Raw genomic sequence first — 10527 nt, 5'->3', positions numbered from 1 at the left:
ACATATACACTGTTCAAGAATAAATTCAGGGTAATATTTATTAAAATTTTAATGGCAAAGCCTTAAAACCGCAGAATGGACTAAAACAATCCTCAGTCTTAATAAGACAGAGCTTGTGGATGGTCTGATTGACAGAAACAAAGGACTATATAATCCAAAATGTTCCTTTAGTCCCTCTAGGTATCACCTTTGATAGAGGGGGGAAAGTCAGACGCAAAATGACTAAATAAACTTGTCATTGTAGGTCCTGGTGAAACGTGAATGAAACGTAAATGAAACCTTTTCACCTGTTTACTCTAAATTTCCACCAGAACCATTTCTCAGGAAACAAAAGCTCTGTTTCTGGGTTTACCTGGAAGACCTTAAATCATCAAAGAAGCAAAGAATAAGATTTAAAAGTCCATTTAGGTGTTGTGGTATTTCCATCATTAGTATGCTGGAGTTGGGTCACTGTTAATGAAGCAGGAGCCATGGGGTTCCTGGGCAGCAATTCTGAGTCCGTCAGGGAAGACATTTTTAAACAAAAGGAAAAACTGTAGGCTGCCTCAGGAATCCAGAAGGTCAAAGCAGGCTGGAAGATCTGTTGTGAGTCACCTGGTCACTTCCAAGTGCCCCAGAAATGTCTGATATCTTTGTGGTTATATTGGATCTGGCTGGGATGGAGATAACTTTCCCCATAGCAGCCCTGAAAATGCTGTGCTTTGGATTTGTAGCTAGAACAATGTTCCTAGCACACCAATGTTACGCCTTTAATGAGCCACAAATGCAAATTGTGCTAGACCACCTGCAGGTAGTCCATATTTATCATTGATATCTGCTATCTACATTTTTTTTGCATTGGGTCATGCATTAAGAATGTCAGATGCAGCAGGCAGCCCAGAGCTGGTGGTGCCTCTTTTACCAGGACTGTAATGACTCGCCCGCTCAGCCTGGGTGTTTGGGCTCCAGCTCAATTTCCCTGGTTTATGCAGGTGTCTTACATCTGAATGTCCTGCACCCTTAGCAGGGGGTCTCCAAGATGAATAACTGAATATTCATTAGGCCAGAGTGTGTGTAACCATAAGGTAATGTTTAGAAGGTCACTGTGTCAAGGGACAAGCCTATTTTTGAGCCAGTGCTACAGGCTGTGATTGTCTGCAATAAGTAGAAGCTCCCACAACCGTTCCTTTTCTTAGACCCTTAGAAGAAGGCAGTGTCTCACACACATCAGCACAGCTTTTATAACCACTCTGTGCATGTTCTTAGCCTAGAGAAAATGTGAAGCAATTGGAATTAAAGGGGGTTTACATTTTCCATTAGCGCATAACTGGGAAGAAAATACCTTATATCTACAGCAGAGTAGAAGCACAGGAGGAGAAGCATAGCATCAGAAGAGTGTATATCATGGGTCAGAAGATACAGTGCCATTTGTTCAAGTGTTTACACTATAAGTCACTTGTATTACCACAGTAATTTAGCCTGGTTAACAGAAAAGTGCAGGGAAAATTCCTTGGAGCTGCTAGAACTTTGGTCAAAAACATAGAACTACTTTAGATTCCAGATGTTATGAATTGTGTATGTCTCTGTAGAAATAAAATGATCCCTTAAAAACTTAAAGTAACTATTGTTATATTTTATCCATATTAAAATTTATGTAATCTAAAATACTTAATCATTGGTATAAAAGGTGGTAGGTAGTTGTGATTTCAAGCCACAGTCTTTGGTTGAAGCTGTCAGGCACTCTCATGGGGTTTTTTGTCTGGCACAAATCTTTTCAACCTGTACGTGATAATTATTAGGATTTCTCACATAAGTGGGATAAAAACTGGGCTTAGTTCAAGCTTCAGAAGCCTCAGGCACTGTCTTTCATTTGCCAGCTTCTAGCTATTATGTATTAGAAATATATGAAGGGCTCTGGGAGTCAGGTGTACTTGGATTTATTTCACTCGAGTCTAATGCATCTTTACAGAGGGCATTAAAGTTGGAAGAGGTCAGGAAATACGGAGTGATAATGCATTTTGTACCAGACCACTGATACTGACAGGCCTGTTTCCCATTGTGCTATTAATTATATGTTAAGGTAGGAAGGGCTCTTCTCAAATAGGCACTGCTTCAAGTATACACTAATGAAAGAAGAAAATTTATCACAGCCTACATGATATACATGAAGCCTATTGCTTGACATGGCTCCCATGTGCAGTCAGGTCAATCCCTAGGAATTCATCATTTTTCTCCTTTTTTCTGAGAAGGAGTTTCTTGTCCTGGTTGTTTATGTATGGGAGGAATGGACTTTCCACGCCAGGTTGCTGCAAGGTGCCGTTTTCACAGCCTTTAAGGAAAAGCTCTCCAGGCAAGGGGCTACAACAAAGGAGAGAGATCCTTACTATGCCCTTCCACTACAGCTTAAATTACAGGAACAGAGAAATGTCTGAACGGACATCAGTGTCACAGGTGCCAGTTGTCTGATTTATTCCCTCTCAGAGGAATGTGCTGGCGCCTGAGCAAATAGTAACACCTTGCCAGCTGGCCAGGAGGTGACATCAGCTGTCCTTTCAAGCCAGATGAATTGCACAGTGTGCATAGCTGCCTGCCAAAGGACAGACTTTCCAGGAGAAGGAGAGGGAAAGAGCACTTCATGTTTTTCTGACAGTAGTTTTTACTTAATACTTGTTTACAGAATTAACTTTATCGGACCCGCTTATCACCAAAGGCATCTTTCTGACACCGCAGTAAGTTACTTGGATTGCACTCCATAAAACACAGCAATTCACATATGAATTTACATGCTCTCTGATGTTGCTGAGCAGAGTATATTTTTCTCAGTGTGGTCATAACACTGTATGGGCAATATGATCTTACTTAATCTCCTTTTTCATAACCCTAGATCACTCAGCCAAAATAAATATCCCTACCTTTAGGCAACTAAATTAAATAGCTAGGTTTTAAAGCCTCTGTAAATGGTTGCGCACTCATAACTCTCATTGATAGTCATCCACTTGTGAACGTATGCAAAAAGGCCTCAGCTGGCTTTAGGGGACAGAGATCTGTTAAAACCATCACAGTTCACATGTCAGTACCAGCCAAGATGCTGGCAATGCTGGTGTACTGGTTCTTAATGTTTCTATAAAAGAATCCCAATTAGGGTTGGGACTTCACTCTACAATAGTTTGAGAATCCTATGCAATTGAATCATAAAATGAGTATGAGTATTCCTAATTTGTTTGCAGAGTGCAAAAGCGTGCTCCAGTGTGTAAGTAAAGGAATTGTAAGAGCAATATTTGGCTGAGGTTGAATCCAGCTGAATCACTAGAAAAGGATAAATATTGGGTGAAATTATTGCACAAGGTTTGTAAGACTGCCAAGTTGGAAATATAGCAATGGAATTCTGATATTGTAAGTAGTTACAATGTTTTAGAAGAGCCTGGGAAGTGTTAATATAATTGCATCTATTTATCCCTAGAATATGCACCTCTTTTTCAGAAATGAATTAACAGTGGGTTTGGTGTTTGGTTTTTTTTTTTCATGTTTACAGTCTTTGTTATCTCCTCAGATTTTCAGTTCATTCTGTCCACAGAACCTATGTAGTTTGGTGTAGAGTCTTTTACAATGCTGATCACATTGCTTGAATATAAGAAACACCTCTCTGTGTTTTTGTAATGATATACATGTCCACAAATATGAATGCTCATTGCTCATTCTCTTCACACCTCATGCCTTTTAATGCTCATATTTAATACATTTCAGGCGAGTGACTTAAAAGCCAGGTTAAAGGCAGTGAACGGTTGTTTCTGGTTCATCTGTGTTTATCTGGTACGTCCTAGGTAATGTACCTGGATTCCCCAGGGAGAGAGGAGTTTGTTTTCCATCCTTTCTAAAGCATGGCTTCATACAGCTGATACCCACAGAATCATAGAATGGTTTGGGTTGGAAGGGATCTGTAATGGCCATGTAGCCCAGCCCAACCCTCCCCTGCAATGAGCAGGGACATCTTCACCTAGATCAGGTATCTAGGAATAAAACTAGTGCGATGGCTGGACAGTATTTCAAGCTGTGTACTCTAAGTCTTCAGTAAGTCCTGTCCTAGGAAACTTGGATCTTCTCTTTTTATGGCAGAGTAGCAAAAGGACTTGCTGGATTTTGTCTCTGATGTCTATGTCTTAGGTAAAAGAGGAAATGAAGCTGTGGTTTACTGTTAGAGCCATGTCGCTGAAGAGGAAATAGTCCTGACATACACGTGGTGTGACTTAGAATGTCTAAATGAGGTCTTACTTCTGCAGTTATAGTGGTTTAAGTTTTTTGTCTAAGATTCATTTTTACTGTCTCTTTCCTGAGAATACCAGTTCTGCGCCTGAGCCAAGCCAATGGCCTGTCAGTGCATTCCCAGTTCAAAGTCATCTGTCTTAGTCTGAGTCACCACCAAAGGATTTTGTGCAGAAGCTATACATTCGAATTCCCAAAGGAATTTGACCAATACTAGTGAGCACACTTTGCACTGATTATGTAGCTGTCAATTACATTGCTGTTCTGTGCGCTGAGATTACTTGGACTGTATTCTTTTATTACAACCAAAACAAAACAAAACAAAACAAATCCACTGAAGTGGATTGTTTTTTTCTCTACTGAACAAATGAATATTGAACATGCATAAGTAACCTTAAGCACTGAATCTTTTTGCTCAGTTTTGTCGGCAACATAGCCAGTAAATGTCCAAAGTTCAAAGCTGTCAACAAAGGTACAGCTATAATTCTGCTTTGTGAGGTGAGGATTGTCACACTGTATAAACCTGGCTTTATGAATTATGAGATGCAATACTCATTCTGTGTATATTATAGGACTGCATGACATTAACAGCCATGGTCTCCATGACAATACCAGCAGAAGATGTTGGATGAAAAAAATGGCTACGAAGAGCATGATTTAAATAAATATCACAATACTTCCAAGTCTTGTTTATTTAGCAGAAGTTCTGGATACCCTGGAAGTAACCAAACTATTATTTTCCTTCTTTATCTAAATAGACAGGCAGTATTCTCAGACAGAGATGACTTTTTGCTACCAGTATGTAAAAGCCAAGGCTAATTAAACACTCATGGGTGATGGGTCGCATCCAACCAAGTGAATTTAGTGAATCCTGGACTCACTTTATGAAAAATTTGCACTCCAAAACGTAATGTCTCTAGTCATCAGCAACCGGCTATATCCCACCATCAAAGTTTCTGGTTTTCCCTTTTGATTGCAAGGACAGCCTCAGGTGACCAGGACATACACATAGAGACATACTGTAAAGGTAGGTGACAGGCACGTTGGCCATTCAGGCAGGCACAGGCCTGGCTGGGCAGCCCGTCTCTGGAAGCTGTGTGCTCGCATTTGCAGGGTGCTTGTCACACCACTAATAAATAAGGTGGATCTTGACTGGGCTCATATTTGTGTTACCAGATGGACATGGGAGTTTTAAGTATGCTGGGACTTTGTATGGAGTTCATTAGCACCATTGCTATACTAACAAGAAATAGCAATCATTTCACAGTGGGCTCATTTCTCAGAGAACTTCTTTGTCTTTAAATTTCAGTTCTTCCTTCTGGATCAAGTCTTCATTTTCGCTTTCAGGACCATAGGTTCTCTGAAAAACAAAATGTAATGTTATCAACGTTATTCTCACACCAAATCCAAACCACAGCACCGCACCAGTTACTAAGAAAAAATTTAACTCTACCCCAGCTGAAACCAGACCACCTCTGTAACAAAAAAACAATCTAACCCCAAATATATCCATGCCGAATGGTCAGTGAAGGCAGGACCATACAGTTCAAGATAAAGAAGTTTGAAAGGAGCCACTCAGATTATTTTAGGCTAACCACAGATGTTTACACTTTAATAAATAAAATGCCTAATTCTAGCCTTAGATTTATTTTTATCTGTATGTACTGGTCACTGGGAGCGTGTTCTGTTACTGCCACTCCCTCAGTCACCTCACCAGTTTGCCAAATGATGCAATTGTAATTTTGGGGCAATTTTAAATTATTATTATTAACTTAGTATCTGAGCTTTGTTTAGCCTTCAATATATGCACTCTCTCAGTTATCACATTATCCTTTTTGTGATAAAAAGTGTTATTATTCTGCTTGTTTCCAGCATGCCAGCCTGAGCAGAGATTACAGGATTTGCACTGTGTAACTCCTGCCTTGGAGCAGATGCTCCTTGTTCTGTTACTTCTCAGCCCTCACCTTTCACAAGAGGTGTTACCAAAAGAAGACCTCAGACTGTAAGACTCTGATTTTAAGACTTTATCTTTCTATAAGCATGTTACTAATCAGAAAAATTTCTATTCTGTTTTGCTCCCATCCCTCCTGGACATCCAAACACTGCTTGACTGCAAATAAAGATATCCCACACGAACTTCCTATTTAGGTGATCCTTAATGTTCTAGCTCTAGCCCCATGTATTCATATCATCCAGGATGCCTAGATTCAGCAGTGTCTTTGCTATGTATGTTGAGTACCTAAATATTACATTCATTCATAGACCCAGTACACAGAATAAGCAGGCTTTCTTCTGCGCCCCTTGTAGCTGGTGCTCCTAGGTGAGTTTATTCTGCTACAAGATGACAGTGGTGTGGCCTCTCATGGCATCCTTTGTCTAACAGTTCAGTAGTTTGAATATCAGTTTTGGTAAATACCGCACTGAAGCTTCTGATGGTGCTTTTTGTTTTTTTGTTTTTCTGTTTTTTGTTTTTTGTTTTTTTGTTCTGATGGTGCTTTTGACGAAGCAACCCTTTTCAGTTTGTTATTTAGTTAAACAGCATGATTGAAAAATAGAGCATTTCATATTTTGACAATGTGTCCTTTAATATTTTTTCTCAGAGGGTCCATTTATTAGAAATCAGCTTTTTTAATGAAAGGAATCCTAATCATATTAAGTAAATAACAGCTGCAATTTATTCAGTAGGTGCTTCATTTACACCAAATATATAAAAAAATACACATGGAGATATTTTTTCTTTAAGAATAATGCATTTGAGGCACAACTAAAATTTCAAAGGAGCCCTAGGGCATTGTTAGCGAACCCTATTCCTGGATTTCATTAACCAAATAAAACCTTTTCAGAAAAAGTAATTGCAATCATTCTGTATTAATAACTGTATTAATAAAGATGAAGGCTCAACTTCTCCTCAGATGATCATCCCCAGTAGGCACCCTTGCTGCAGTGTCTACAACATTTAGAAAAAATGCAGCGTGTGGTTGTATTTCGAAAACATTGGCGGCATGGCTCTTCCCTGTCTCTCAGCTGGTCGTGAGCTTTTCAAAGCATCCTCGAGGTCCCTCTGATCTCAAAACAAAGTTAAGGGTTTGGTTATTGCAATTAGCGCTGAAATATGTAGTGAAACCCAGTAAACCAAAAAGACAAGGAAGCATTTTCTCAAATGTCTGGTGAGCATACAACTTCCAGTGAACGGAGAACTCACTATTATTTTCAAGTCAAACTCCCTCTTTTTATGTTTTATCAACTGCGTGTTCTACAAAGCCAGAGTCAAATTGAAACCAGAATGCCAGGCAATTACAGAGAAAGATAAATATCCATTACAGACAGAAATACAATTGAGGTTTTTTTAAACAAAGGCATATAATATGTAAACCATTTTGATCAGCTTACTTTTTAATGAAGATCTGAGAGATGTCCTTTTTATTGCCAGAGCTGGGAAAAAAAACTTTCACAAATTATTCTGACTTTTCTTTAGAAAAATGAATACTTCACACATTGCATCAAAATATTACCATTACCGGAAAATTTTTTTCTGTACTTCAGGTTTTTTTTGAGAAAACTAATATTTTCCTGAGGCTTCTTTTCACAGTTTGTTTTTAAAATACCATGAGACAGTTACAGCTCCATTTCTCAAATTTTTTATTATGGGCTTAAGGATGTTCTGTAGTGGCTGCTCCTTCAACTCCTCCGAGAATACAGCACATGCTACACAACATCCAGCAAAAATTAAGGCTATGCTGCCAGTGTCCAAACTACATATTAACTCTCCCGTGCATCAGCTCAAGAATTTTGGTGTTCTTAAATCTTTAAGAAATAGTAAGTTTTCTTCAGTTTCTACCACATCAAACCTTTCTTGGGCTCAATTCACGTGGAAACATCAAGATGTGATACTAGCTCTCCAGCTGCCTTGCATGTATGTATGTTACTCCAGTCTCCCGCAGCCTCTCAGATGCAGACACACCACAGACCCCCTCACAGCTCTCCCCTGCGCAGGAGTAGGTAGGAACACAGGCTGCCTAAGGAAGCAAAGAGCCATCTACATTAAACCCCTGTCTCCAAGCAGACTTTAAACTGAGTCATCTACTTCAGCAACTGCATAAAATATGCTCGAGGACATAAATAATTTGCACAGCTCCCAAAATTAGATTCTTTACTAGCCTGTCTCCCCTACAGAGAAAAGAACCAATCCTGCTCAGCAGCTATCCCCAACCTGGGCTCAGAATCCAGCCTTTTTCCTTTTTTAAATGTTCATTGATAGACAGATAGGTACCTGTCACTTACCTACTATAACAACAAGCCAAAAAATGAGATTTTTTTCTAATTTTATTCTAAAGGAAGAATGGAAAAATGGAATCAAAATACAGGCATCTGCATTTGCAGCGAATATAATGAAGATTATATCCAAAATGCAAACCTCCTTGTCTGGATTCAAACATGTAAAAAGCAACCAATATTTATAAACCTGAATAAAAAAAATACTCTCTTAATCACATGCCAACACACACAGAGGTAAGCCACTGGGGACAGGGAAGGGTCTGAGCCCGCACCCTTATCCTAGTAGTTTGACATTTGCTCTCTCTCTTCTTACTCTCTTCTCCTTATCCCAAAATCTTTTCCTCAGTCCCTGATCCAGCACTTGTGATCAGTGGAATTCTTTTCACTACTTCTAGGGGCATCTGACTGAGTGCTTCATATTTTCCTGACCGCATCCCTCCTTCTCACTGCTGCAGTGCTTTTGGACTGTTGCAGTGCAGGTTTTACTATATAAGTTTCAATTCCAACAACTACTGATGTCAGCAATCTGAGTTTCAGCAGAAAATATGAATGCATCATGTGGTGCTTATATATAACTATTCCCTGAAGTGGCATTAAAATAAAAATCTCCCTGCTACCTACAAATTTGCAAACTTACATATATCTATTTTTCTACCACTAGCAGAATTAAATCAGCAGACAACCTCACACTTCTTTACTGCTAACATCTCAGACTTGTAAAGGAATATGAATTTGATGTGATGACATTATTATTTGCATCTAACTTTTCTGGGGACTCTTACCTTTTTTCTCCCAGATGTCATACTCTAATCAAAATTGACCCAGCAGAATACTGCAACAATCACTAACATCAAGCAGTTAAAATATTAGGGGAAGCAGACTCTGCTCTTAGGTTTCTCCACTGAAAGTAAAATGTATCAGAATTGTGAGTGCCTATTTATCAGCAAAGACTGCATTTCACAATGGAAATGCTACAGATAACAACATGATAAAAAAACCCACTACTGAAGATTTTTTTAAAAAATGAAAGCTTGATAAATGCACAATGATATTTTCAATGCTTTCCAAAAGTTAAGTACTATATTTTCAAATTGTCATAGGCCAAAATACTGTATAACCTAATGGCTTGACCCTGCAAATATTTCTGTTCCTTGTAGTTCCTTATAGCACTTTCATGAATACATTTATGCAGCTTTGGGTGCTGAAATTAAAAACTGATTGAAATAGGAATTTGATTAATATTTGAACTTACACATGTAGTCAGTATCTTCAAGGAAATCTCAAGTTCAGTGTCCAGTAGATATCCAAAGGCTTTGATGTCAACAAGGTTTTTCCTCTAAATAAAACATAAATAAAACAATTTCTGAATCATAAGATATGCTTACTTTCTTCCGTGTTTAAGAACTTCTATATGTAAGATTTTTGTCACCTTTTCCTCCCAGAAAAGAAGTTAGTTAATCTAGAAAAAAATTTTGTTATTTCTACAATACAAGTTGCTGTGATTTAATTATTCTACTAAATGAGACAAATGTGTTTGACACATGTGCTAGGCAAAGCTTTGGATAGTTCATTCATGCATAGAAAATGGACATATCCCTTGAGGACAAATGTATCATTCTGCCCCATTCCTGTTAAAAAAAAAAAAAGGAATAGATTTTGCTTTGGCCTAATTAACAGAAACAACAGCAGCAGTTACAGGAGTCAGACATTTCAGCACCTGCTCGGCTGGGGGAAACTGGTGAGGAAGGGTACGCTGCTTCTCAAAATTTAAGGATTAGGCAAAGACAATAAAAAGAAAAAAGAACTTTATCCAGAATCAGAATGGACACTGAACTCATCAGGCTTTAGATAAAGCATGAGGAGAACAAATCCAGGAAGTACAAATGCATACAATGCTTCAGTAGGTCTATAAGAGATGTGTGCAGGCATCTCATGCAGAAATGAACACCGCCTGAGATATTAAAAACCACTTGTTTTGGTATCATGTTACAATCTACTTTTCTTCTCCCAACT

At 38.6% G+C, this 10527-nt stretch overlaps 1 long non-coding RNA gene across 1 annotated transcript; it reads right to left on the bottom strand.

Moving 5' to 3' along the window:
• Positions 1 to 4705: 4705 nt before the first annotated feature.
• Positions 4706 to 10035, bottom strand: LOC114013887 (uncharacterized). Its single transcript, XR_003557145.1, has 3 exons — positions 9944 to 10035; positions 9767 to 9850; positions 4706 to 5599 (listed from the first exon to the last, which is right to left on the bottom strand). It is a non-coding gene; the product is annotated as an uncharacterized LOC114013887 (long non-coding RNA).
• Between the last annotated feature and the right edge of the window lie 492 nt (positions 10036 to 10527).

The sequence above is a fragment of the Falco peregrinus genome, chromosome 6 (genome assembly GCF_023634155.1).
Source record: "Falco peregrinus isolate bFalPer1 chromosome 6, bFalPer1.pri, whole genome shotgun sequence".
Classification (NCBI taxonomy): Eukaryota; Metazoa; Chordata; class Aves; order Falconiformes; family Falconidae; genus Falco; species Falco peregrinus.
Note: the sequence above shows the minus strand (reverse complement) of the source record. Positions and strands in the feature narration are given on the sequence as shown.